The sequence below is a fragment of the Papaver somniferum genome, unplaced genomic scaffold, assembly GCF_003573695.1.
Source record: "Papaver somniferum cultivar HN1 unplaced genomic scaffold, ASM357369v1 unplaced-scaffold_19, whole genome shotgun sequence".
NCBI classification, from domain to species: Eukaryota; Viridiplantae; Streptophyta; class Magnoliopsida; order Ranunculales; family Papaveraceae; genus Papaver; species Papaver somniferum.
The window spans coordinates 12,074,588-12,102,446 of NW_020628818.1; the positions used below are offsets into that span (position 1 = coordinate 12,074,588).

A 27,859-nucleotide genomic window follows, 5' to 3' on the forward strand; every position below is an offset into this window, starting at 1 on the left:
TATGGAATACAAAAAAGATAAAGAAAAACTTTAGTAGCTCCTATTCCACGTGTCTAATCTTCAACATTCCTCGAAATCTTCGTCACTTCCAAGTACTCCAATGATCCCAAAGGTTGTAAGTTTAGCATCACCGTTATTGAAGATCCGTAGCTATAACAATGAAAAAGCATCGGTCTCGATCATTGTTATACAGTGTCATAGTATTATTACACAGTGTCAAAGTCCAATTGTATCACAACTTCAACAATAATACTATGGTGATATGTATCACCCCCCTTAGTCAATACTCCATCTCACATGGAAACCACTCCCCCTTACACAATGATCCAAAAACCATATGTATTTGTAGTGTGAACTACATATTAATTCTCCTCTTTTTTGTCAATAAAATTGGCAAAGGTACAAGAACGGGATCATAATGAAATTTCCTTAAGAGACATTTCATGACTAAAAGAAAATACATACCATCTAATTTAGATGCAATCATATAGCCGAAGCTAATAACATTCATCAAGGAGTTTAAAGATACAAGATAACCCCTTTAAAATTCCACAGCCGCACACCCCTCAAGATATGACCATTAAGCACAAGTTCAAAAGAACTCTCCTCCATTTGATGTCATTCCCAAGGGAACAACAAGAGCGACCTTAATTTCAAAAGAAAAAAAGGATTTTGATTGGACACCAAAAACCATGAGAATGATTTTCTATATCCAAAAACTCAATCAAATCAATCACAAGTAAACCCATGATTAATTTGATCGGAATACTCAATCAAATTAAACACAAAAGTGATCAACTTAATTCATTATGCTCGACATAAGAGAACTTACGGAGCATACGACTAACATAACCATTAGAAAATGAATAGGATAGTCGTTCATATACTCAACATAAGAGGAATCTTACGGAGTATGAAAATACTCAACTAGATTAATTACAAGAGAACCCATAATTAATCTAATTGGAATACACAACCAAACTAATTACAAAAGTAATCAATTTAATTGTCATTTGTTTTGCTCGACATAAAAAGACTTATGGAGCAATAACTAAATAACCAAACAAGATGATTAATTTAGTTCAAGAATGTTCAACATAAAGTACCTTACGGAACAACCAACAAAGCTAATAAAAAATTAATCAACTTGGTTGTATCGTGCTCAACATAAGACACATTACGGAGCCTCACAGTATTACATAAAATATGGATCAGTGAAGATCAATACTGTGGAATACACAAGGATTCATTCTATCTTCCGTCACTATTTGCATAACGATATTTAATAGACATAATCCTTGAACACAAAAGATTTTAACCTATCTTCCATCACAGAATTGACAATATAGGCTTAACTTTTGTATATGTCAAAAGTCTATTCATCCTTAAATCAACACATGAATACCGATCATGAACGACTTTACTTTTGATAAAATATGGGACAACATAGTCCACGGACGTAAACACCAATATCCCATAACAAATTGCAATATAACAAATCATAAAGATTAAATACTGCAAACCATCATCCTCCAAATATTTTTAGAATTTAAACCAATAAACTTTAAAAGAACAAGAAGATGAAAATAATAGCTATGTGTAGTCACAATCATTGTTATTCGAGCACTAGTTATTCTTCCAACTAAACCAAAAAGAAGACTTACTAGGCAACAAACAAACTTCTATGATGCATTTCACTTACTTTGTAAATTCTTCTCATATTCCCTATATTCATCAAGCTCATCTTCGATTATATCAATCCTAGATTCAAGATTATCCACCTTTTCTTCAAGTCTCTTGGAGGAAGCTTCGAGTTCACTTTTAAGGGCACGTACGTGATCCAAGACAAGATTCATGGTTAAAGAGAGCTTATCAAATTGTGATATTGAAGGATGCTCATCAGACGATGAGATACGCTTGTCATAACACATCTCGTTATCGGAAGAATCAAAACGAATCTTCTTAGAGGGAAATAGAACAGTCCATACATTGACAAACATGCTTGAGATAACAACGCATGCGAGTTCGACCGAGCAATGCTCTAACAATCACATATCTTCTTAACGGCACCTTCAAGCACTACTCCAGAAAAATCAAGTTGTGTTGCCGAATCAAGTTGGGTTTAAAATTGTGATATTTGGGAAAATTCAAAAAAATAAATTTGATTGAGAAAGAAATAAATAGAGAAATTTAGATTAAGAAAGAGAGAGAAATTTTGTGTAAATATTTTTGGGGTAATTTCTGAGTTTGAAAATTACCTATTTATAGCGATAAAGAACTAATCGTTGGCGCTAAAGTTAACATAGAGCGATATTCATAATATCGCTGGCGATAAAGTCTTTATCGCTGGAGTTATTGAAAACATCGACCGCTAGAAACTCTGTCGGTCAGTGTTTTTTCATAGTGGCGCAACTCGTTTTCCATGCCACCTGGTATGCCAAACAACATTTTTTTGCCATACCCATAGGAATAAGCCTAACGATATGTCTAAACTTTTCTTATATGTATATATCATGGATGTTTTTACATCCATGAGTATCTAAACACCTATGATTAATGATGAATAGATGAATATATTAACTCATTGACAGTTTATTAACGAAGAAGGATTCCTCGATCATATCTCTCCCTATTGCTTACAACTTAATATTTTCAATTACTTACTTTGTTAAAATCTAAAACAAAACCCCCCCTTTGTGACACTTTGACAAATAAAACTCACTGCTCTTCATGGGAACGATCCTTTCTTCCATTATATTACCAGTTAATTTTTTGGAAATAAGATTATTAATTTGATGGCACTTACGACATCCATCATGGAGCTCCGGACCTATAACAGTTTTCCCAGTTTGTGAAACTGGTATGCATACTGTCTTGTATCCATATTTACAGTAGTTATATATTTCTCTCTAAACCAGTTCGAAACATTACCAAATATCATCAATGAATTATATCACTGTTCCAGGCTATTTTCGAATGATAATCTTGATTCACGGTTTAGATTATGAACAATAAATTGTTCCTAACCAAAATTCAACAAGTATGAACAAATGTTCATTAAGCTTAGTCATATATATTTCAAGAACTAATTACCAAGATAAACTTGACTTGAAATTCTTGATATGCTTGAAATACTCTAATTAGTTATGCGACAACGTCTTATAGATAGAAGGATGAATATAACTTGAAAATGGGTCGTTCAGTATTCACTTACCTTTTGTTGAAAAAGTTCTCCAAAAGGTTTGGTTGATCTCCGACTTCAAATGTCAGAACACAGTGATGTCCAATTCTCAACTACATACTTCTATCCTAATCCGAAACTTAACTAATTATAGATTAGAAATCAAGATATAGTTTTGACAACTAAATTTGACAATAATCTTGAGATAGCAACACTTGTGAGTTCGACCGAGCAATGCTCTAATATTATATATAGGATAGTGCCAAAATCTATTTGTTGGGTATCAAATCAATGCAATTGTACTTGCAAAAAATTTAATTTTGAATTTGTCGTCAAGGTTTACTTTTCATTACAACACCGACTAGTTATAGTCGTCTGGGTGGTTATGTTCTTAACATGCCAACTATTAACGATTTTGCACACATGAAATGGTCACGTCCATCAACATTTGGTCAGCACTATAGTGGTTTACAAGAATGCGCACTAATGTGTAGTTGGCTTGTTTGTTATGTTCTTAACATGCCGACTATTAATAATTTTCCACACAGGATGGTCACATCCATGAACATTACTTCGAAATTGTATGGGTTTACCAGCATGCTGACCAATATGTAATCGGCTTGGTCGTTATGTATTAAACATGGTGACTATTGGCGATTTTGTATACATGAGACAGTCACATTTAGTCGGCACTGTAGTGGTTTACGAGAATGCTAACTAATGTTTAGTTGGCTTGGTCGTTGTGTTTTTAACATGCGGACTATTGACATATCCGCACTTGGAGAAATGGTCATATCCATCAATATTTAGTCGCCATCGTAGTGGGTTACAAGAATGCTGACTAATATGTAATCTGCTTGGTCGTTATGTTCTTAACATGCCAACCCTGTTAAACACACAAATTTTAGTTCCAAGGTCGTCAATCTAGAAAAAAAAGGGTGGCGACCCTGTTCTAGTAGTCACTATACAAGTATTAAAACCTTTTCGACTAGGTTGTTGAAACTTAACATAACTAAGCAAACCACTCATTCAACATCTATTAATCCGACATTTGTCCAACAAGAACAGAAACATCCATCATTTTTCCAACAACAAAATAAACATTTGTTCAAACATCCATAAAAGAACATATGTCCAACCATTAACCATAACATCCATAAACTAAAAATCCACTCACGACCTCGACCATGACCACCAGTCCGGCCTCGTTTAGAAGCATCGCCTCGTTGGATTCCACCTCCTCGTGTCTGAGGCGCCCTCTTTGGTTCATCATTTGCTAGGCAGAACATTTATGTGGCATCTTCATTATCAACATTCCTAACACAGTCAATGTGCTTAGTTTGATGTTCAACCGACAAAGGCTCTCATGTATCTCTCACGCAATACATAATCTTCACAAGAGTCTTTAGATTGTCCTTCTATTTTCAGAAAAATAAAAACCAATCAATTGAACTTATTCAATAATCTGCATAAATCGGTCTTTTGCAGTGTTCTTCTTCTTACGACCCGGTTGATCAACAATTTCTTCCCGAATCACAGTCGGACGAGCAAATGTGGAGTACCACAACATGTAATTTTCATGAGCTTCATGATCTTCGGTCACCTCGTCTAAAAGACTCAAATCAACTATATAATTACGTCTTTCATCCCAATAAGAAATTTCTGGTGGTGGAATGTAAACAACGTCAATACTTTTTTGGGACATGCTGCACTTCTCCCTTACCACTTTATATAATGGTTCATCACCGGGATGGAGTGCTTCTTGGATCTAACTGATTTGTCGCATTACCCGATGTGGATCGTACCTTGGGGGTAAAACAAGGGACCTAGTAAAATGCAACATCATTTCTCCTCACGATTATTCTATCTTTTTTATCGTATCAATACAAATCGAATATTACCTCATCCGCAGTCATTTTGTCCAAGACAACTCGCATGCTGATAAGCTGCTGAGGCATATCCTTCTCCTGACCACCAGTAAAAGTGTACCGATGTCCTCTTGGCTTGTGCTTCACAAGATTAGTGTTGACTTTGATATTGGATTTGGCTTTCACCCAGGACGGGAATTTTTCGTATATCCAAACTTATGCAAACACAAAGTATAGTAAGAATATCATCTTACCAAACACTAACTACAAGAACATTTTGCGAATATAAATAATTTAGACAATTGAATTACATGATATAGAATTAGATTCTCGTTAAATTGCTTCACTAGTGACCTTGAATCCTTTGTCAACTATGCATTCAAGAATCCAACCACCCAGTACCCCTAGAATACGTATGCATCTGATCAAGGGGATGCAATAGTTGAAGATACTTCGCATCGACCAAGTTTCCAGAACTGTCGCGGAAGACACAGTTGGCCAGGACGTATAACAAATAAGCGGACGTAGTAACATTGATTAACACTTCATCCACATTTCATTTCTTATCAATTTTTTTTGGGTCCCGGAGTATGTGTCCCTTAACCACTTCAGCTACTTGCTTATACAATCATCCTTCAACACAAACATAGACTCCTACTGCTTCTCATCCAAACCGAATAAGATCTTGGTCAATTTGAAGATATTCTCCCAAAAAATTTGATCATCATATCCATCTTGGATGGATTTTCCCTCAACCCCGAGGTCTAGAATTTGATGGAAGCCATCGGGAGTCTCATCATAGTGTTTGACGCTTGGCGCCTTAAAAGGAGAATATCATTCTTATGATCTTAAATAACATAAACCAAAAACACACAATTTAAAATTAAAACAAAAATATTTGAAACAAATTTAAGATAGAATGTCTTAAACAAAAACAAAGTGAGATTGAGATTACTTACGAGAGTAGAATAATTTCATACGCCCATGAGTCTTTGTATCCAAAAAAGAGAACATTTCCACCATCTTCCGGTAACCCTAGTAGAGGCTCACTTACTTTTTGTTGATTTTTCAAGTGAGGGGGAAGCATGTGGGGGAATCAATACGTTTATTAATAACCCCATTCTTTCCGGTTGTAGTTGTATCTTGAGGTACTTGTCCAACCTGAACCCTTGTATCTTGACCATTACCTTCTTCTTATCCATCTTCCTCTTCTTTATCTTCTTCAACAATTTCACCTTGGCTATCACCATCATCAACATAATCATTACCTCCTCCATTAAGTGGAATGTCATACCATCACCATCATTACCTCCTCCGACATCTGGAGTCCCTTGATCATCATCATCATTACTTGTTTTACCAGATGGAATTGATTGGTCTTCATATGGAGTTTCATCAGAATCACTTGGTTCAGCTGGACCCTGAGAATCATTCAGTTCACGGATCTTGAGCATTTCCGGCTCAACAAATACCCTTCGATGTGTTGTAGTCAAGAGTTTTTCGTCTACAGAAGGAGGTTTATTGGAGGAGTTACATGTTTCTTCTTTCCTTGCTACACCGTTTCTTGTTTCCTTGCTACACCGTTTGTAGCCTAAGCAATGTAGTCAATTTCGGACATCTCGGCCGGAATTCCGGCGGAATTTCCGTTTTCGGACCAACATAAAACGAAACACAACATTCCGCCGAGACGGAAAGTACCCGGAAAAGAACCGGAATTCCGGCCGAGATGAGGCGGAAATGAACCGGAATTCCGGCCGAGATGGTAATGCAATATTCAATGATGGCAATCCAACCAGGAGGAGGCAATCAGATGCCGATGATGGCAATTCAACCAGGGGGAGGCAATCCGATGGTGTTTGGAAGCCATCAAGGGCCAGTTACATATTTCATGCTTCAGGCATTCGTCCAGCCAATGCCGTCGTCGTACATACCAAATCTGATGCCTCGTGGTGGACACTCAGATGCATGAAGCAACCCTTTTGAAGAGTCAATTCCATTATCAGGATTCTTAGTTAAGTGCAGGCACTAGATTCTAAAATATTGTTACATTTTCTAACCCCAGAATTATGTTAGGACTTAGGAATAGGGGTTAAGCATTCTTTTTCTTTTTTTGTTGGGTCTAAGGAATCATAAAATTCTATAAAAGATTTTTGGAATAGCAGCTGATTTTATTTTCATTGCTTTCCCAGGAACTTTGTTCTTCGCGTAAAAGAGAATATTGGTAAGAACTTATTTCCGGTGCATCAGTCATATTACAATTTATTATATAGTCATTATCTATACTTGTAAATAGAAATTATATATATAAAAGATGGAACCGAGATTACACCGAGATTTGGAAACGGAATCTCCCCGAGACATAGTTGTACCAGTGTCTCGCTCGGGACCGAGACAAACCGGAATCCGAGATCGACTACATTGGGTTCTACTCCTGTATCATGCAAACCGTCAAAAAAAAACAACACCGAATCACATGATTATATGCTATATTCCCCGTACTCCAGTCACTTCTCCCAATCCCAGACGTTTCCTCCATTAGTCTTTCTTTCTCTCTCCCGAAAGGAAAAAAAACAAAAACAAAAAGAAGAAGACTCATTTATTACTCCCAACCCGAAAACAAATCAATAGAGAATCTCATCTCCACATTTAGTTGATGGTACACTACAGCATTAGAGGAGGATGAAAAATGGAAGGGGTTGTATGAAGAAGAAGGTCATGATGATAAGGAAGAAAAGGATAGCGATCAGGACGATGATGATGAAAATGGAGACAGTGATGATGTTGATTCTGATGATGAGTTGGGTATATATTGATGGCAATAGTTGCATCTCTTTGTCTTGGGTTCGTATCGCTTTTGCTATTAGAGATCTTTATTTGGTCATTTGGATTTAGACTTCTAATTTGTGTATACACCTTCTCTGAGTGAGAGAAATGGGAGAGGATCTATATATATGGTGTATTTTCTGCCCCATGGAAAGTGGAATTCTTCTCTCTCTTTTTTAATGCATCTTTTGTGATTTTATTAGTCCTCTTTAAGATGAAATGTCAAATGTAATTTTGAGGGCGGTAGAAGCCTTGGATTATGGAAGTGAGTCAATGGATAAACTGTTAAGTTTGGCAAAACTCTGTGTATTGTTCTGTCTAGTCCAATATTCTGCACCACCTCTTTCCATCACTTGAAGGCAGGCAGTACTCTGATCTTATATGGCTGATGCCTTGAAATAATGGAAATGCATAAATTTGGCTCATAAATAAACCTTAAAGAAGAATAAAAGCAAAGAAAATATCATTTGAACACCGATCGTTAATAATCCAAGATTCATCACAACAAAATTGGTCAAATTTCGTAGTATTTGAAAGGCGCCCACAAAACTTCGTTAGGTTGATTCTTAGAGATAAGCATCCAGTTTCTCAGTAACGTCAACCAAAACCCTATTCTCAAGTACCCGGCTCTTCTAGTCATCAAAATCAACTTTTAAGAGTTGGTTGGTGACCAGTACCTTCACGGTTCACCAATTCTCCACCCCATTTCTCTTGGACATATATTCATATATGGGACTTCATGAAGTTGAATCAAAAAACGGATAATCGCCACTAAACTTAATCTTAGAAGGTGGACACACATTCGGTCAAAACAAGTACCGGTTGACATTATAATGATCTTCAGTGACAAACCATGGTCTCGATAACCAATTTTATAGTATTTCTTTGTCTTCCAACTGAAACCAAACATACCATCACCAAGATCCAACCAAGATTATAAATTTAAAGATAGTGTTATTATCAGTTTAAAAACTAATATTAGTATTACTTCACGGATTTGATTTTAGTTATATGGGGAGTTTTTTCATTTGTTTGGATGAGACGGTAACTAGTAGCAACGTAACTACTAACTAGTCTTATTGACTCCTGTCTCAATCAAACCCACGCCTATTGACTCATTTTTCTTCCTACTAAACTTCTTCACTCTGTAAAACTCAGAGTTGCAGAAGACACGATTTGTTTTACGAACCCACTACTCTAAAATCTAAACTTCACTTTACTCTTTCTTCACATTTTTCTTCATTGGAAACCTATTTTTTCATTAAAAACCCTCCCTCAAAACAACCATAAGCAACTTACATACGAGCTCAAGACTTGAAAGATCAGCTCAGTTTTCTTTTCTTGTGAAGAAAAAACCAAAACCCTAACACAACAATGCTCTCTAACTAACCATTTTTCCTAAACAAAACCAAACTTTAGCAGCTCAACTACTTGAGCTGCTCAAAGTAAAACCCATTTTTCTTTTCTTGCGAAAGCAGAGGGTCTAAGCCAAAACCCTAACAGAACGCCCATGCTCTCTCTAATTGCTCATTCAGAAGTCTTCTCCTGTTGGTAATGTCGACTTCGATTCTTCTTAGATCAGCTCGGTCGAAATCAATATATACTAATTCAGCTTCTAGATATGTAAGTTTTTGTTTACCTTTAGCTCTCTGATTCATTCCATCATTTTTTTTTTAATTTTTGTCTGGTTAGGGATTGTTTGTTACATTTTTCCTTAGGTGCAGAATAAATCACGAATTTCTTAAATGATTATCGTCATATTTTTTTTTCCTGATTCAGTGGTTAGGTAAAGCTGTATGAAATGGATTTCTGATTCATTGGTTTGGTAGAGCTGTATGAAATGGAGATATTGTTTATTTTTGGGTTGTTCTGTTTGACTTACGGTCTTTGAGGGTATTCCTGAATGTTGTAGTTATTGATTTTGGTTGGTGAAGTTCATACGGGATAGAGTTTGCCTATGTGATATTTGTCAGATGTGAAGGCATGACTTAGATTGTCAAAATCATCAATAAATTCACGAATATATTTGTGCCAGAGATTGATGATGTTTTATTCATGTGAATAAGAAAACTAAATCAATCCGTGTGATTTTAGTTTTTTTTTTTGTCGATTTTCTGGTAATTCTGTTACCTTATTTGTCATGGTAATTATGTGGAAAGTGATTCTCTTTTACTATACAGCTGCCCGCATCTGGTGCAACAGCATGGAGTGCTTCACATTTGAGTCAGAGACCAGGGAGTTTGGGGAGTGTGGCTATTAGGTTATTCAGGCACTACAAGAAAACCTGGCTTAAGCGACCAAAATCCCAGCAAGAGCCCATAATTTTAGTCACTTTAAGGGTTTAAGCATCCAAAGTTGCAACTGCCATAAAGTTTGGCGGCTACAAACCTGTGTCGTCTAAAATCTAGCCACGACCGAATGTGTTTGCTCGCTACATCACTCTTTCAAGTCATCTATAGCAGCTTGAAAAGTGCTCAGGTAGCTATTCACTTTGAGGCACCGACTCCTAGCAACTAAAAAATGAATCGGTTGGTACAACCTCTCTGAGCAACCAAGTTTAAGCGGCCACCACATGTTCAAAAGAGAAGTCAGTTTTGTAAGTAGGCATTTAAAACCGATAATGATCTCATTTTAGTTTCTTATTGGTTAGATTAGTGTCATACGGATCATGGTTGTTATCTTAGTTTACTATTAGGGGTGCACAATGTCATGTCGGTCCGGTTTTTAGGCAAAACCATTGACCAAACCGTATACACCTCGGTTTTCGATTTCAAAACTGCCACGGAACTGTTGATGGATCGGTTGCGTTTGAAACCGATCCTAGTCCGCTTGGTCATTTTTCTGGCTACTACTGTTTTAACTGGTTCCAAATGAGAAAAAAAAAACAAACAAAAGAAACCAAAAAACTATCCTACAACATGAAATAGATCTCGGAGCTTTACCGAAACCTTGAAAATTTAAAACTATATCGATAATCCCTCCGGTCAAAAAATCTGTGGAACTTGGTCAATTATGCCGATTAACGCATCAGTTCTCATCTCGGTGAAAAATAGAAATCAGCTTGGCCAAGGTGAAATTTTTGGTCTCGGATAAATTAAGTGAACTAAATGGATATCTGAGTTGACTTAATAGTCAACCATATAAACGCATGGAATCCAAGAAAAATCGAGTAACTATTGAATAAAATTGATTAATAACGGGTGAAATTCATTTGAAATTAATAGGCAATAATACAATTATACCCATGGAATCCAAGGAAAATCGTGTGGAGCGAGCGATGTTGGATAAGGTTAATATCTAACAAGTGAAATTGACTAAAGAGTATGGACATTCAGCTAAAATTATCAATAACATGAGAAGCCGATGTAATCCAAGAGAAAATGGGTGAGGTTGACCAACATAAAGTAAAACTGACAGATAAAAAAAGAAATTAAGTGTACTAAATGAAAGTTCGATTTGATTTAATAGTTAACCATATAAACCCATTGACTCCAGGAGCAATCGAGTGATGTCGAGTGATATTGAATAAAATTGATTGATAACATGTGAATTGACTATAGTCAATCGGCGCATACGGTTAAAATGATGAATAATTAGAAGAAAACCGATATATCTGATTGAAAATGAATGCGTCAACCAAATTTGGTAAGATTGACCGGTAACAAATAAAATTAAATGAAGTGGATGGAAATTTGATTTGAATTAATTGGTAACCTTATAATTAAACCAATGGGAATCTAAGAGAAATTGAGTGAGGCCGAGAGAGATTGGATAACATTAATATATAACGGATGAAACCTTTTTCCGGCGACTTCGAAAAAGAAAGTGGCTCCGAGGTCGAAACATGGCCGGGAGTGGACTACTATAAGTCGGAAACTATGTAAGAACGTACCAATGTACAATATGCCATAACATGATATTGCTTCAAGACTTCTTGACGATATGTATACACGGTATGCGTATAATATGCCAGAACATGGTTTGTTTAACGTTTCAGGGTATATTCCGAAGGAATCTTATCTGTAAATAAATGAATTCATCGTTCATACGAAGTAGATGCACTTATAGTAGTCCACTCACGGACAAGTTACGATCTCGGAGCCAAGGTATGCGCACAATATTCCAGAACATGGATTGTTTAACGTTTCAGGGTATATTCCGAAGGAATCTTACCTGTAAATGGATGAATTCATCGTTCGTACGAAGTAGATGGACTTATAGTAGTCCACTCACCGCCAGGTTACGATCGTATGCGTACAATATGCCAGAACCTTGCCGAAGCTTCTTGGTTCACAGTTTGTATTCCGTTATACCACATTTGAAGTTCGAATCAACACTGAGCTTCATATTTATCGATTTAGATGATGTATCATGCTAAGTTTGAAGTCAGAACCCTCCCAGAGCTTCTTGACTCATAGTTTGTATGTTGTTATACCACATTTGAAGTTTGAATCAAAACTAAACTTCATATTTATCGATTTCGATGATGTATCATGCTAAGTTTTGAAGTCAGAAACCCTCCCGGAGGTTCATGGATCATAGTTTGTATGTTGTTATACCACATTTGGAGTTCGAATCAACACTAAACTTCATATTTATCGATTTCGATAATGTATCATGCTAAGTTTGAAGTCAGAACCCTCCCATAGGTTCTTGGATCATAGTTTGTATGTTGTTATACCACATTTGGAGTTCGAATCAACACTGAGCTTCATATTTATCGATTTTGATGATGTATCCAGCTAAGTTTGAAGTCTGAACCATCATGAATTTCGTGGTGCATCTCTAGTAATCTTATAATCTGAGTTTACCAGTGTGAACTAAATCTACTTCATGACCTGTATGACTTGTAAAAATTACTTCATGACTATTCGAAATTCAAACCCGAAACACAAAAACACAAAGAGAAAGCACAAAGAAACACACCAATTATCGAATTCATTTTTCGTTTTCCCGATTCATTCTTATATATTTTTTGGATTTTTTTATATCAGAATGTCGAAAATAATGTTCTAAATTTATTTATATTTTTTTTGGATTTTTTTTCATGTTAAAGGTTGATAATTAAACCGAAAACATGAGTTCGTATTAACACAAAAGAAACACAAATGCGTCTCAATCCGTATGAGCATCACAAATAAAATCTCAACCGTCAGATTCTTTTCTCAATCCGTATGGATAGATCCAACGAACTCCGTCCATCACTTTCATTCACCCACCAAACCCTCCCAACCACTCGAACTCTATCTGTTTTGCTCTATCTTCATCTTCTCTGCTCTTTGTCTCCTCCATAGATCGATGACCGGCGGCATTCCTTGAGAAAATCTAATTCACTTAACCCATCTTTTACTCGTCATCGCCGTCTCCTCTCCCCCTCTTCACCTGCTTCTTTGAAACTCATTTTCTCTTCTTATTCTCTCTTCTTCTTTCTTCTTTTTCGTTCTTCTTTTCTGCTCTTCTTCAGTTGAAAATCGAGAGGTCAAATTGAGTTATGGCTTGAAGAAATTTATATCGTGAGGATGTATAAAAGAAGCAGGAGTTGCAGGAATCACATTATGGATCTCTGTAAGTGGATCTTTGTGATTATTTTTTGCGGTTTCTTGAAATTGGAACTTTAATTTCCTGTTTTGTGTTTTGGGGCCATATGAAATTGTAATTAGGGTTTTGTTTCTCGTTTAAGTATTAGAATTGCAAGTTATCAAAGTCTTGCAGTTGAATTTCTTGTTGTGTCAGCTAATTTGTTATAGAATTTGTAACCACTTTCTAGGATTAAGTCAGCTAATTTGTTTTATTTTGTTGTATGTAACCTCTTTCTAGGATTAATAATTGAATTTGGAGCTTCATTGGATTGAATTTGATTAAGTTATTGCAATATTTACTTCTAGTTGTATTCACTGGACTTAGGGATTGTATATCATTTCTTATTTTTGAACTTATGATTGTTTTGGATGTGTATTGGATTGGTGTATCCGAATTTTTTGGCTGAAGAGGATGTGGAAACAGTTGAAACTGCTGGAACACAAACAGTTGAATTCTGTGTAGACATATTTCTAAAATTCATGAATCCAGGAGGACTTACAAGTTGATTTAGGCATACTTAGGGTATATCTCTTGCTTCCTTTTAAATTTTGAGACTACTTTGATATGATACTGACTGATTATCTTGTCTGCATCTCACTTTTAGGATCTTCGATCTAAACTGGAGGAATTCTTCAATGCACAAATGGCTTACTTGTGCGGATATAATAGAAATCATGGTAACTCAGACTCCAGTCTTCACTTTTATTTTTCTTTTCTCTTTTATGTTGGTTTGCTTACTTTTCTTGAATTGTTGAGCTTACAACAGATGCTCGGTAAGATTCACAGTTTCTTAAACAAAGAGATTCCAGAAAACATGATTGTGAGGATTTCACATGGCTACATATAGTTCCCAATTCTCAAAGGCTGTGGCTCATGAAAACATGACTGCGAGGCAACGACAATTAAGAAAAAGGAATTTAGGTAACTCACTCTGTCTCTCTCTTTCTCTTAGTTCTTTATTACTAATTTCAACTTGTAGTTGATTCTTCCTGCCAATCTTACATGCTCAAGAGTTACGACAACAATGCCACTCAGTCTTAGTTACATAACCACTTCTAGGACAATGATACTGCCAAGGGAGCTAGTGTTTATTTGTGCAATGATGTTGTGCTTATTTCAGTATGGGTGAAGAAGATGTGTTTGACCTTTACTGTTTTGTTGTAGGAAGACTGGTGGAGATGAGGAACGAATGGCAGCCATTGCAGCTTACATGAAGCTTAATTGGCAGGGCCTTCAGAAGAAGGTTGTCTTTGTTACTGTTTTTTTACAGATCTCAACACCTTCCATCGCACATGGTGAGTTCCTTATTCTTATTAGTGTGAATTAGTACATATGTTGCTTTCACGTTATCAGATCAATCATTCAAACTTGCCTTTCAAATGAGTGAATCATTTTATCAGAAGAATATTTTAGACCATGCCTTTGATGTACAAAAATGGAATCAGTTTATTCATAATACGAACGAACCATAGTTTGCTTGAGGATGATCTGTGAGCTTATACAATCATTCTTTTTTTGTTTCAGGTTCAACACTGGTGTCAACCAATGCTACTGCCCTTCGGACGAGGTTTCCAAGAGGGCGTTGGTTGATGGCCTAGAGTCTTCCCAGATTCGCGTGTTTGGTTTGCCCGTCAGGCCCTCGTTTTTTCGGCTGTAAAGAAAACTGAAAGAGCTCTCGGAGAAGCACTATTCAGTGCAGAACTTGGTAAACCAATTGGACAGATCACCATGGAAAGTCCAGTAAAGGTAATAGGTAATTCACTTGTTCTGTATATCTAACTATGTAGTCAAGTGGGATTGTTTTTTGATAAAATCAATTTTAGATGCTTTTACTGGAGTCAATAACAGTTTTCTTTGTTCACCACAGATCAGATGATCCGAGACCCAAATGGAGAAATGGATGGGTGCTTGTGACTGCATTATAACCAAAGTATGGAGACACGTTTCTTCTTATTAGTATTTTCCTGGAAACCCATTGGTTACTTTATCCATCTTTACTTGCATTGTCTTGTTTTTAGTTCTTATGATTATTATTTTTTGTAGGCTGGACTTGGAACAATTGCGGAGGCCTTGATAAGGGGCCTTCCAATCATGAAGCAATGGCTAGGCAGTTGTATTGCAGGCTCTGGTGTTGTGTTGGTGTGCAGTCGGTGTGTCTAAGGGCTAGAAAGGTTTTACTAAAACAAAAGTGTTGTTAGATTTTTAATTTTTTTTGGTGTTGAAGTTCTGTAAAACTGATCTTATGTAGTAACAAACAACAGATCTTGTCTTTTTTTTAAGAAATGATGTAAATGATCTATGTGATATCATAAAACTTGATTCAGTTTTTAATTTGGTTCATAATTTGTTTTAGTATCAATTTTAATTTTAATTTTAATTTTAATTTCAATTTGGGATTATCTAAATCGAAATCGGCCAGATACTTCCGGCACCGGCAAAAAGTTTGGTAGCTCAAAAATATAAGCAACCAACTTCAGGTATTTCACTTGCTCTATTATTATGGTTGGTCTATCTATGAAGCGATCGGCGTTTCACTTGCTCTATTATGGTTGGTCTATCTATGAAGTGATCAACGTTTTACTTGCTGTATTTTGGTTGGTCTAGCTTTAAAGCGATCACTATTTTGCTTGCTCTAGGGAGGTCGGTTTAGCCATGAAGCAATTAAGAAAAGAGACGCTACATGATAGTTGTTTGATTACTAAAGCGATTGCCTAGCTGCTCTAGACTTGTAGAAATCCCACCTTTAGCAACTCGAGAGCGAGAGCCAAATTAAGTCGCTTTAAGGGTTAGAGCGACTCAATATGGGCTTTTCCAACCAAAAATGCCTGGTCGCTTAATCCAACTTTTCTTGTAGTGAGGTATGTGTGTGAAAGATTATCATTTGTACTCCGTAATAGAATTGTAGTTTTATGTGATGAAGTGGTTTCCTTTGTCAACTGCTTTTGCTAGTACTAAATAATATTTTTCTGGGCAGCTTGAAACCTTTTGCTGATGATGATGTGATTGGTATTCATCTTGGAGTCAGTAACTCGTGTGTGGCAGTAATGGAAGGGGATGTAAGTTTACTTCTTTTGCAAGTTGGTTTGCTACTGTGTGTTTATACTTTATCTCCTTGAGATGTATATTGTGTATTTGACTAACGGTTACTGCTGTTTTTGCAGAGCCCTAAAGTGATTGAAAACTCTGAGGGTGAGCGGACCACACCTTCTGTTGTTACCTTCAACCAGAAGGGAGAACTGTTTGTGGGTGTCCTAGCCAAACATCAGGCGAGGACTAACTTAACCAACACCTTCTTCGGTACGACGCGTATTATTGGTAGACTTTACGATGACCCCCAGACACAGAAAGAGATAAAATTGGTTCCATACAAGGTTGTTAAGGCTCCAAATGGTGAAGCGTGGATTGAGGCTAATGGGAGTACTTACTCACCCAGTCAAATTAATGCTTATATACTCACTAAGATGAAGGAGACCGCTGAGTCCTATCTTGAAAAGAGCGTCTCCAAAGCTGTCATTATTGTCCCTGCTTACTTCAATTATGCGCAAAGACAAGCTACGAAGGATGCTGGGCGAATTGCTGGTTTAAATGTCCTCAGAATCATCAGTGAGTGCAGCTGCTCTTTCTTATGGGCTTAATTGTAAGGAGGGACTCGTAGCAGTTTTTAATCTTGCTGGTGGAATCTTTGATGTTTCTATCCTTGAGATTTCCAACGGTGTTTTTGAGGTAAACATGTGACTTGTGTTTCTGCTATATGACTTATGCTTGTTTCCTTAACTATTATTAACTAATTGTGTTTCTGCTATATGACTTATGCTTATTTCCTTGGATCTTATTAACTAACTGGCTTTGCTACTCAGGTAAAAGCTACCAACAGTGTTACATTCTTGGGTGGCAATGAGTTTGAGAACACGCTGTTGGAGTACTTGCTGAGCGAGTTCAAGAGTATTGAATCAATCGATTTGTCAAAGGATGAATTGGCTCTTCAGAGGTTTAGAGAGGCAGCTCAGAAAGCTAAGATTGAACTGTCTTCTACCTCCCAGACTTTGATCAACCTGGAGTCAGTTGTGACTCATTTGATTGAAAGATCCAAGAAGCTGTGCATGAGCTGTTTGAAGGATGCTGGCGCGTCAGTGGAGGACATCGATGAGGTTATTCTAGTTGGAGGAATGACTAGAGTACCTCTAATTCAGCGAGTAGCATCTGAGATCTTTGGCAAGAGCCCAACTAAAAGAGTGAATTCCGATGAGGCGGTTGCAATGGGTGCTGCAATCCAGGGCAGTATCCTACGCGGAGATGTTAAAGAGCTTCTATTGCTGGATGACGTTCCTCTATCTCTTGGTATCTTCACAAGGTTGTTCTGCCGGAGCACAAAAATACTTTGCTCAATGCTTCCTGATAATTATGTGATTGGTATTGATCTCGGAACAACAAACTCGTCCGTGTCAGTCATAGAAGGAAATGTAAGTTTAGATCTTTAGCAAGTTGGTTTGTTCCTGTGTTTTTATTCTTTATCTCCTTGGGATGCAAATTATGTATTGGACTGATGGTTATTGGTGTTTCGACAGATCCCGAAGGTGATTTTATATTATGAGGGAAAACGAAGCACACCTTCTGTTATTGCCTTCAACGAGACAGGAAAGTTGCTTGTGGGCATCCCAGCCAAGCTTCAGGCAGTGACTGACCCATCCAACACCATCTTTGGTGCAAAGCGTATAATTGGCAGACGCTTTGGTGACTCCCACATACAGAAAATGATGAAGATGGTTCCTTACAAGATTGTTAAGGCTCCAAATGGTGAAGCGTGGGTTGAGGCTAATGGAAACACATATTCACCCAGCCAAATTAATGCTTACGTACTCATAAAGATGAGGGAAATGGCGGAGCTCTATCTTGGACAGTTTGTATTCAGAGCTGTAATCAGTGTTCCAGCGTCCTTTAATAATGCGCAGAGACTAGCCACAACGGATGCAGCAAAATGTGCTGGGATAAAGGTTGAAAGACTCGTTAATGATCCATCTGCAGCTGCTCTTTCTTATGGGCTTAATAATGAGGGACTCATAGCAGTTTTTTATCTTGGTGGTGGAACCTTCAAGGTTTCTATCCTTGAGTTCTTCAACGGTTTTGTTGAGGTAAATATGTGACAGTTTTTCTTATTGCAACTCTTATGCTTATTTCCTTGAATATTATTAACTAGCTGCGCTACATATTTCCTTGTTATTATTAACTGGCTTTGTTACACACAGGTGAAAGCTACTAGTGGTGATACACTCTTGGGTGGCGATGATTTTGATAACACCCTGTTGGAGTACTTGGTGAGCGAGTTTAAGAGAATTGAATCAATCGATTTGTCAAAGGATGGATTGGCTCTCCAGAGGCTCAGAGAGGCAGTTGAGAAAGCTAAGATTGAACTGTCATCTACCTCCCAGACTGAGATCAACTTGCCTCTCATCACAGCTGATGCTGCAGGAGCTAAGCACTTGAACATCACCATAACTAGGTCAATGATGGAGTCACTTGTCGACCATTTAATTGAAAGAATTAAGAACCTATGCATGAGCTGTTTGAAGGATGCTGGTGTCCCAGTGGAAGACATTGATGAAGTTATTCTAGTTGGAGGAATGACAAGACTACCGATAATCCAGCAGCTAGTGTCCGATATCTTTGGGAAGAGCCTAAGTAAAATGGTGAATCGTGGTGAAGCCGTTGTTACAGGTGCTGCGGTCCAGGGTGGTATCGAACGTGGAGACGTTAAAACTCTTGTATTATCCGATGTCACTCATTTTTCTTATGATATTGAGACTCTCGGTGGTATCTTTACCAGGATTATCAACAGGAATACACAAATTCCAACCACGAGATCACAGGTTAGTGCATAGTTCACTTTTTTTCTCTTTTCATCTGCTTACTTATCTTTGTCTGTTCTCATTTCACTCTCTCCTGTTTGTCCAAGTGAATAGGATTCCTATAAAATTCAGATTCACCAATTATAAGTTCTGAATGACCCTTGTATGAATGGACCAGCACTACATTCTGCTCATTGCCCCCTTTTTTTTCTCTAGTATCTAATATGAAATTTATATCACTTACCATTATCCAAGAACCTCCATATTGACAAATCTGATGATAAATAAGTCCCACTGAACATATTTGGCTGTAGCATCTAATGCACCACAAATCTAGAAGACATGATATTCCACCCATTTATTCCATGTACTCTATCTTTATCCGTCAACGGTGTTTGTTGTATACCTTTTATTCTTTGCACTATAATTCTGAGTACGGTTATTGGTTTTTATGTGCAGTTATTTTCAACAATAAAAGATAGTCAGTTTCAAGCTTGTGTACGCGTGTTTGAGAGTAATTCTGAATTATGTTCCGAAGATAATTTACTAGAAGAACATAAGCTAATGAGTATGCCCCCTGCACCTAGAGGATTGCCTCAGATTGAAATTGTTTTTTCTGTTGATGCTAGTGGTATTTTTACTGTTTATAGCAAGATTAGACTATTTGGTAAATTACAACCGATAACAATCACATCTTCTCTAAGTATTTCTGATAGAAAAACGGATATGATAATTAGAGAAGAGGATCTACATATTAAAAAGGATAAAGAGATATTTTCAGATTCCTTTCTCCCTCGTCAAATTGATTGGTTTGCAGAAGGGGCAGTATCACCAATCATGGATCAGGGTTTATGTGGTAGTTGTTGGGCTGCTTCTTGTATATCCGCAGTTGAAAGTTTATATTTCATATACACGGGCCGACTGATAAGATTATCTGCACAACAGTGAGTTGATTGTGCCGTGTTGGATGGTTGTAAAGGAGCAAATCCACATTTTGCTTATTGGTGTATGAAATTTCATGGTGTGTGTGCAGAAAAGGATTACCCTTATACATCCAAGGTACAAGCCTGTGATATTAGTCAACCTAGTGTTGCATGGATAGACGGATATTCTGTCGTCGGGTATTCTGTAAACCAATTCGACCTTCAAGATATTCTTTGTGCTCTGAACAAGCAGCCGGTGGTTGCTGTTTATAATTCAATTTTCTCCAATAATCCTACATATAACAAGCATAAAGGGGGTATTTACTATGTCGATGAAACTCCATATGAGTTACCTGAGGCTTTGGTGAAGCATGCAGTTTGTGTCATAGGATGCTATTACTATGAAGGTCAAGTAATATTAAAAATCAAGGAATCGAAGGGGGACACTTGGGGAGATCGCGGCTTTGTGCATATAGCAGTGCCCAATGAGCCCAATGGAATAAAGGAAATTTTCAGTCATGTCACGCATCCAGTTTTAGGATTAATAGGAATTAAGAAAATTGCAGTAACAAGTATCTACAACATTGAGAAGAGCTTAAGCGAATATAAAGGTAAGATCTCAGCAGAGGTTGTTAAGGAGATTGGAGACGCCCTATCTAAACTCAAACAGGCATCTGCAGGAGATAATGTAGACGAAATCAGGGCTAAACTTCACGCTGCAAACAAGGCAATATCTGAGGTTTGTCCAGACATGTCTGGTGGTGCAGGTGGTCTTCCTCGTCATCAGATGAAGAGTTGAAGAAATGATTCTAAAACAAGCATGGGGTGGGTCAGAAAGATGGAGGGAGAGGTATGGGATGTATACTTTTGTTTTCAAGAGTGAGTTAAATCATAATAATCTGAGTTTCTTGGATGTACTTAAATATGTTGTCCTTGATTTTTATTCAAGCTCTCTACTATGTTAGGTTAGGCTCCATTTAAGCACTTAGAGGTCTAGGTTTTTGTTTTCTTCTTTTTCCAGAGGGCGTAAATATGTTTAACTTGGTTACTTATTTGGAAATATCTTATGAATCTAGCATTAATCCTGAAAATCTATATGGATCCAACATTAATTCTTCTGTCTTCATATGTGATAGTGTTTACATTGTTTGTTTTGATTGGCGTAGAGTTGGTCCATTGTTTGTTTTGACATACCAGGAATTGGTATGTCAGTCGATCATCCAAATAGTTCTTTGTTTATATAGAGATCCTGTTTTTGCTTGCCAGGAAAAGAAAACCTTTCCTTTTTAGATAGGATTTTGCAGAACTGAATTCAGGCGGTTATTTCTAGTTGGTTATAAACCATTCAGCAAAGAGTCAAAAGATACAGGTCTAAATAACCGAACTCCCGTTTTGTGCAATTTAAGAATAGTATTGTTCCTTTCATATTTTTGTTTGTAAAACTTCGGTATAGTTTATTCTGTGCTTTCTTGATCTAAAATATAATGGCCGTCTGATATCATTCCGTGCTTAGTATTTCCTTCCATGCTGACTGTGATTTTCTGATTTTCTTCTTATTCATATCTTATTCTCTGCAAGTGTGTATTTAGTGCAAAAATTATAGGTTGACACTGTGTTTCGCAATATTTGCCAATTCATAGAATGGGAAATGGTGATAAGATATGATGGTGACAATCAAACAGGATTAACATAAAATAAGTTTGATCTGTTTGCAATGGGATGAAGTTTCACGACAGGCAAAATCAACATCGAGCTAGACATGAGAGCATGAGGCTGAGACTGGACGCAAGCACCACAAATGTATGGATAGTAACTTATTGTCGGTTATACTGGATGCAGGCGTTTAGACAGCAGCTGACAACCAGACTTAAGTTGGTGTACGTGTATTGCAAGGCGAATGTTGTCGCCTGCCGCCATTCTCTATCGACTGCTTCTTTCCACAATGTAACATTGTTGTTACCATCGGCCACAGCCAAAATATTACCAGTAAGAGACTACGAAATTCTCCAAACAGGAGCATTACAATTCAAAATTTTACATTTCCGCTGAACTCCTTTTGCAACAGTTCATATAATAACAGTTCCATCCTGTGAAGCACTTGCAATACCATCCCTCACCCAATCCTTATGCATCGGAAGAAGAGAATGGGAGACATTAATAGTACACCAACTATACATCGAAATCCACATCATCATCCTTCATATATTTCTCCTGCACTGCAGCTGTTGTAAGATCTGCTTAGTTAAGAAAATGTTACCCAAGTTTTCATCTTAAATTCTCAACCAGATGGAGCACAACAAAAGAGAGAAGCAAAATGAAAGATCCAAGAACTAACAAGACCACGGCAACTGCTCTGGTATCCATTTCCTACCTAATTTATGGAGCACTTACTAGTGAACTAGGTTTTTCAATACAAGAAAATCAGCTTGGTTTGGTTAATCTAATCTCCACGTCAACCCAAGGTACTTCACTGACAGTCCATGAGATAGAACGTCAGAATAGGCATGAAGGTACACTATCAAATGGCGCACTATGCGAATACAAGTATGAGCATGGAGTCCTAACAAATATAAACAATATGACAGTCGCACAAGTGCCATTGGTGTGAAACATGAACAACCCGACGCAGGCCCTATTGCCAACAAAAGATTGCGTGCTTCAAGATGCAAGTAATGTAAATTTTTATGACATGCCAAAGCAGAGCCTCAGAATAGGGTAGAATATACTGGCATCCTTTCAGGAAAAGGAAAGATAAAGAAAGTATACAGACAGGTGGAAGGATTTCCTAAAAGATATTGGTAAGACTATCAAGACCACCAACTCTGGGAATCTGGTTTGCAACATATTCACACCTAACCAGCAAAAGCAAAATAGAACAGCAATTTCTCTGTAATATAAAGCAAGGGAAAGAAGAAAGGATATCTATAGTAGTCCCAATCAAGAGGACGAACTGCAATTTTGCTGAACTCAACTACACTCGCATCTATACCAGCAAATATATATCCGTTGCTCTTGTCTATCAGTTTCACAAGATTTCCAACACTCTCTTTATCCTGAAGTGAGACAGAAGTTATTAGAGAAGGATGAGCCTTCAAAAGGATAACATGATCAACCAGGAGAAAAAAGTGCCTGGATATCTAAGGTTGAGAAATTACAAGACTATGGTCTTCTACCACTTCACACAACTGCTTTGTAAGCTTCCTGCAATCAGAAAAGGAGTGCTTCAAAAACCAATGCTAAAATTACAAGGATTTTTCTTCCTCGTCTTTAACAAACAAATTAGTTCGAGAAATTAAAACACTAAAATGCTCATTATAAAAAAATAAAATAAAAGGAGTGTAATGAATTATCGTTAAATCAAAAGCTGGGAATTATTCATTGGTCTCTAAAAGTGTTGAATAGTACGCTAGCACCTATTGTGTTATCTCCTTCACCTTACAAACTTAGGAGAGAGCATCGCAAATGCTTTGCTACTTAAATGTTACATAAATAAGTTGGAACGAACACCGCACCCGTACTTAGCAGATCGAGGGTCTTGATCAAGATGGTATTGTAAATAAGATAAATCTTCAACATCTGTATAAAAATCAAGGTTAAAGGCTGCAAATAATGACAATAACTATTAGTTGATGTAATTTATCCAAATCTTATGCAAAATTCAAATAGTTGTTTTCCACTTAATATCAGAAAAGGATGGTTAAGGCAAGACCTAGCTTCCCGTAGCTCTCGATGAGATCAATCTTAGATAAAACATTGATGTGTGGAAGTTCTAGATGCAACATGGTTGACAGCGAGAGTAGCTACGCACTCACATATTTCCCAGGATCACTGCACAGATGGGCATCAACCAAGTGGATAGCAGTCAACTGCATAGAAATAGCATAAAATTAGAGAAACACAAAAAAAAATAAAAAATGAAAAAGATCGATAAAAGCATTCCAAAAATATTCCAAATTTGATATACAAAAATAAACGTTCTGTTGAAAACTGCTATATACTATACATTGACATTCACATATCATACCCTCAAATCCAACTTCTTTATGAGTTTTTCAATAACGTTTTTGGCATTTGAATGAAGAAAAAAGAGCTCCACTTGGCCGGGGAAGTCAAACAGAAGATAATGATCTGCAACATTTGACCATTTCTGTTAACCAAAATATTGAGATTGCTTATTGATAGAAATCCACAAGTGCTAACTGTAATCCTAGGTTTTGTGTTACGGAAATGGTACAGCGCAAGTGCATAACATAATCACCTTTTATTAGAGGCGCCAATTTAGACTCTAACCAGTCCACGTTCTTCTCCAAATAATCCATACAGTACACAAGACCTGATTATAGCATAACAAAGGTCATGTACTAATATTCACATATAAAAAGGGTATTGATGTCATAGATTTGAAGTGCCCATCGAAAGTATGGAAGTCAACACTACATCATAGCAGAACCGCTGATCAGGTATTGATTGCTATGTTCTTGGCTTTTATCCTTTAGATACAACCTTGAAACTAACTCTAATCCTTTCTAAATCTTTAGGTCATACATAACCGACTACCACATATAGTATAAGAAATAACCAGCTCAGCATTAGAATTTACCTCCATTAGGACCAAGAGAATGCTCAACCATCACATCACTAAGCTTTATGAGGTCTTCAATATTAACAGCGCACTCGTACCTGTATATCTTAATGTAAAGGAAGCAAGAATGCTAAACCACAAAAAATGTAAAACCCTTCTTCCTAATAATCAAATTAACCTAAACTTTGCAAAAACACACAGAAGAAAAATAAAAATGTTTTAGGATACGGTAATGCATCATTGGCAGGATCCAAATTGATAACAGCTACTTTCCTGTAAGGCCAAGTTGACAACTTCCCCGTCAAATTTGAGAAACATAACAAAACAAAATGTACCCGGACATTTATACAACCAAACCTCACATGTTTTCTTCTACCCACAACTTCAAGTAGCTCAAATTATGCAATAAAAAAAGTAACCTTTATTCCAACGAACAGTTAATTACCTCCCAATGAGTCTGAGGAACTGAGACATGCCATTGCAATAAGTGGTCTTGCCTGAACCTGGTGGACCGATAACTACTTGACCAAACACCATCTTTTTATATCAAAATTTCTTCTTCAGAAATCCTGCAAGAGCACTCTTTAAGAACCTAAAGACCTGAAAGAAAGAAGGGTTCTTATTAACAAGTATTTTGGCCTTTGTTGGTAAATTTATGATTAACAGATAAATGATTTTAATATAATCATTTTTGTACTAAATTTTAACAAACAATTTTTTCCAATAATTGATTATCTTAAGAAAAATGGTTTATATCAAATACTGTTTGGTAAGCATGTTTATGATTATCCTTTTTGGTTTTTTTGAACAAGCACACATCACCATTTTAGGTTCATTTCACTTCTTACACAGACATTATTATATGAAATGCTGTCCTAGTCACAATATCTAAACCTATTCATGTATATTCTACTGTATAATAATACTACACTATAGTTAGCACGAGGAGGTATGCTTTTTTCTTAATACAACAATGTATTAAAGACATAAAACAAACCGAACTAAGCTAATATCAAATTTTGCTGCCGAATTATCTCCCAAGCAAGGAATCAAGACTGCATTTAAGCTCACTGATGCCAATTTTTTTTGGCCACCACGAGCTAGCTACGTCATCCAAGGAAACACCTACAGCATTTACTGCCTCCCTTGATTCACCTACAGACACCAAATCCCCCACCAAGACCCGGTTTCACCCACCACATCGACTACCACTACAACAAGACACCTCCTATATTAACTGCATCACCCATATCTCCTGCCACATCAACTGTACCACTCAGCCCACTTGCATCAGAATTACCTAACAGTTAGAAGCTTGCTTCACCTTAAAATCAGTTGCGTCAGTACTGCCAAAGTAACACTACTTGAGGTATGAGATTTTCCAAGGGTTTTGCTTCAGAAATAAATAGTTCAAACGAATGTGACAGACTACAAAGAAAGCTCAAGAATGCTTGAAACTTCTTTCTTAGGCCCCTAGTGGCATGTATGATATTTACATGGTTGGTGACCGTGCATATATGAAAATAGATAGTTCAAAGTGAGTGGGTTCGTCCACTCAACCATGAAGCTAATGACCCTGTACGACCATGTCACTGAATTTGTAGTGTTGGCCAACGCCTTTCAGGTAGTACTTAGAACAGCAATCATTCAATTTTATGGCTACAGGCCTTGAAATTACAATGCCCATCACTGAATTTGTAACGTCGGTGAGTAGTTATACCTGCACTTAAACTTAGGTGGACCTCGCCAGTACTCTGAAATAGAATTGCAAGTATCAACCCCAACTGCCTCTGAATACAGGATCCACCAAATGACACAGACAATTTCACAAACATCAATTCGGCACTTTCACAAAAACATTAATGAACAGTGGAAATTACAAGATCTTCCGCAACCCAACATAGATACTGCTAGAATAAAACTAATTCAAGTTGCTAGAAGAAACAAAAAAAAAAAAAAAAAAAAAAAAAAAAAAAAAAAAAATCAATGAAAAAACATTACCTGATTTTGAAGTTCTTGAGAATGAGCAACTGAGATGATTTTATCACTGATCAAAGAGGAAACAATCTCTAGAGTTTCGAGAGATATAAGAGGAAGAGATGGAAAGATAAACCGAGCGACGTAGGATTTCGGTTTTCTCTTTTTAGGGTTCACTTTTTTCTTTCTTTCTCAGAGTCTCACTCAAACTAATCGGCATTTTCCTTTTAAGCCATGGCAGGTTGGGTCCGTTGGGAACACGCTCAAAGGGTCATATAAAACCATTTTTATCTTTTGTGGCGCATGTGAAAAAAAAAAGGTAAAAATACTGAGCAGTAAAAATATTGGTTCATGTGAAAAAATAAAATAATTTAAAAAAAAAAGTTATACTGAGCAGTAAATTTTTTTTTTTAATTTTGACACGATCAACAAGGGAGAAAGGCCCCTAACCCAACAGAAAAAGAAAGAAAAACACAACAAAGAAGAACAAAACCAAACTAGACAGGCCTAGTCTGCACAAAAGTCCAAAAATGACAGACTGTAGTAAATCTTTTGGCTACTGTCATCGTGAAGTATTCCAGGAATCTTATCTCCCAAACTAGCCCAATCAAGAACTTCAAAAGTAGAGGGGGTATAACCCAGCTAACCAGTCAGCAGCTCTGTTTGTTTCCCTATAAACATGCTCTATCTTCAAACAATCAAAGTGTCTTCTTAACTTGACAATGTATCTCCAGATATATAAAACATTCCAGGGAGGAGTGGGATTAGTACTGTTAAACAACACCACTGCAGCTTGAGAATCCAGGCATAAGTGGGTTATTCTAAAACCTCTACTAACAGCAGCCATAAGACCAATTTGAACTCCCTGCAACTCATGACCAAGAACAAAAATTGCAGTACCAGACCCGACAACTTCCATCAGACAATTTTCAGGATTATCTCTTAGAATAGCTCCATAACCCCCAACATCATCTTTCAGGGATCCATCAGAATTAATCACGATAGTATTACCCTCAGGTCTCAGCCATTGGCATCTAAGCTCCACTTTGAGGTGGAACACACAAGAAATATTCCAAAGATGA

General features: G+C 37.0%; 2 pseudogenes; one reads left to right on the forward strand and one right to left on the reverse strand.

Annotated features, from left to right (window-relative positions):
• The first annotated feature begins 15,951 nt into the window (after positions 1–15,951).
• On the forward strand, positions 15,952–21,237 carry LOC113338528 (annotated as a pseudogene).
• Positions 21,238–21,840: 603 nt separating this feature from the next.
• On the reverse strand, positions 21,841–27,003 carry LOC113338344 (annotated as a pseudogene).
• Positions 27,004–27,859: the final 856 nt, after the last annotated feature.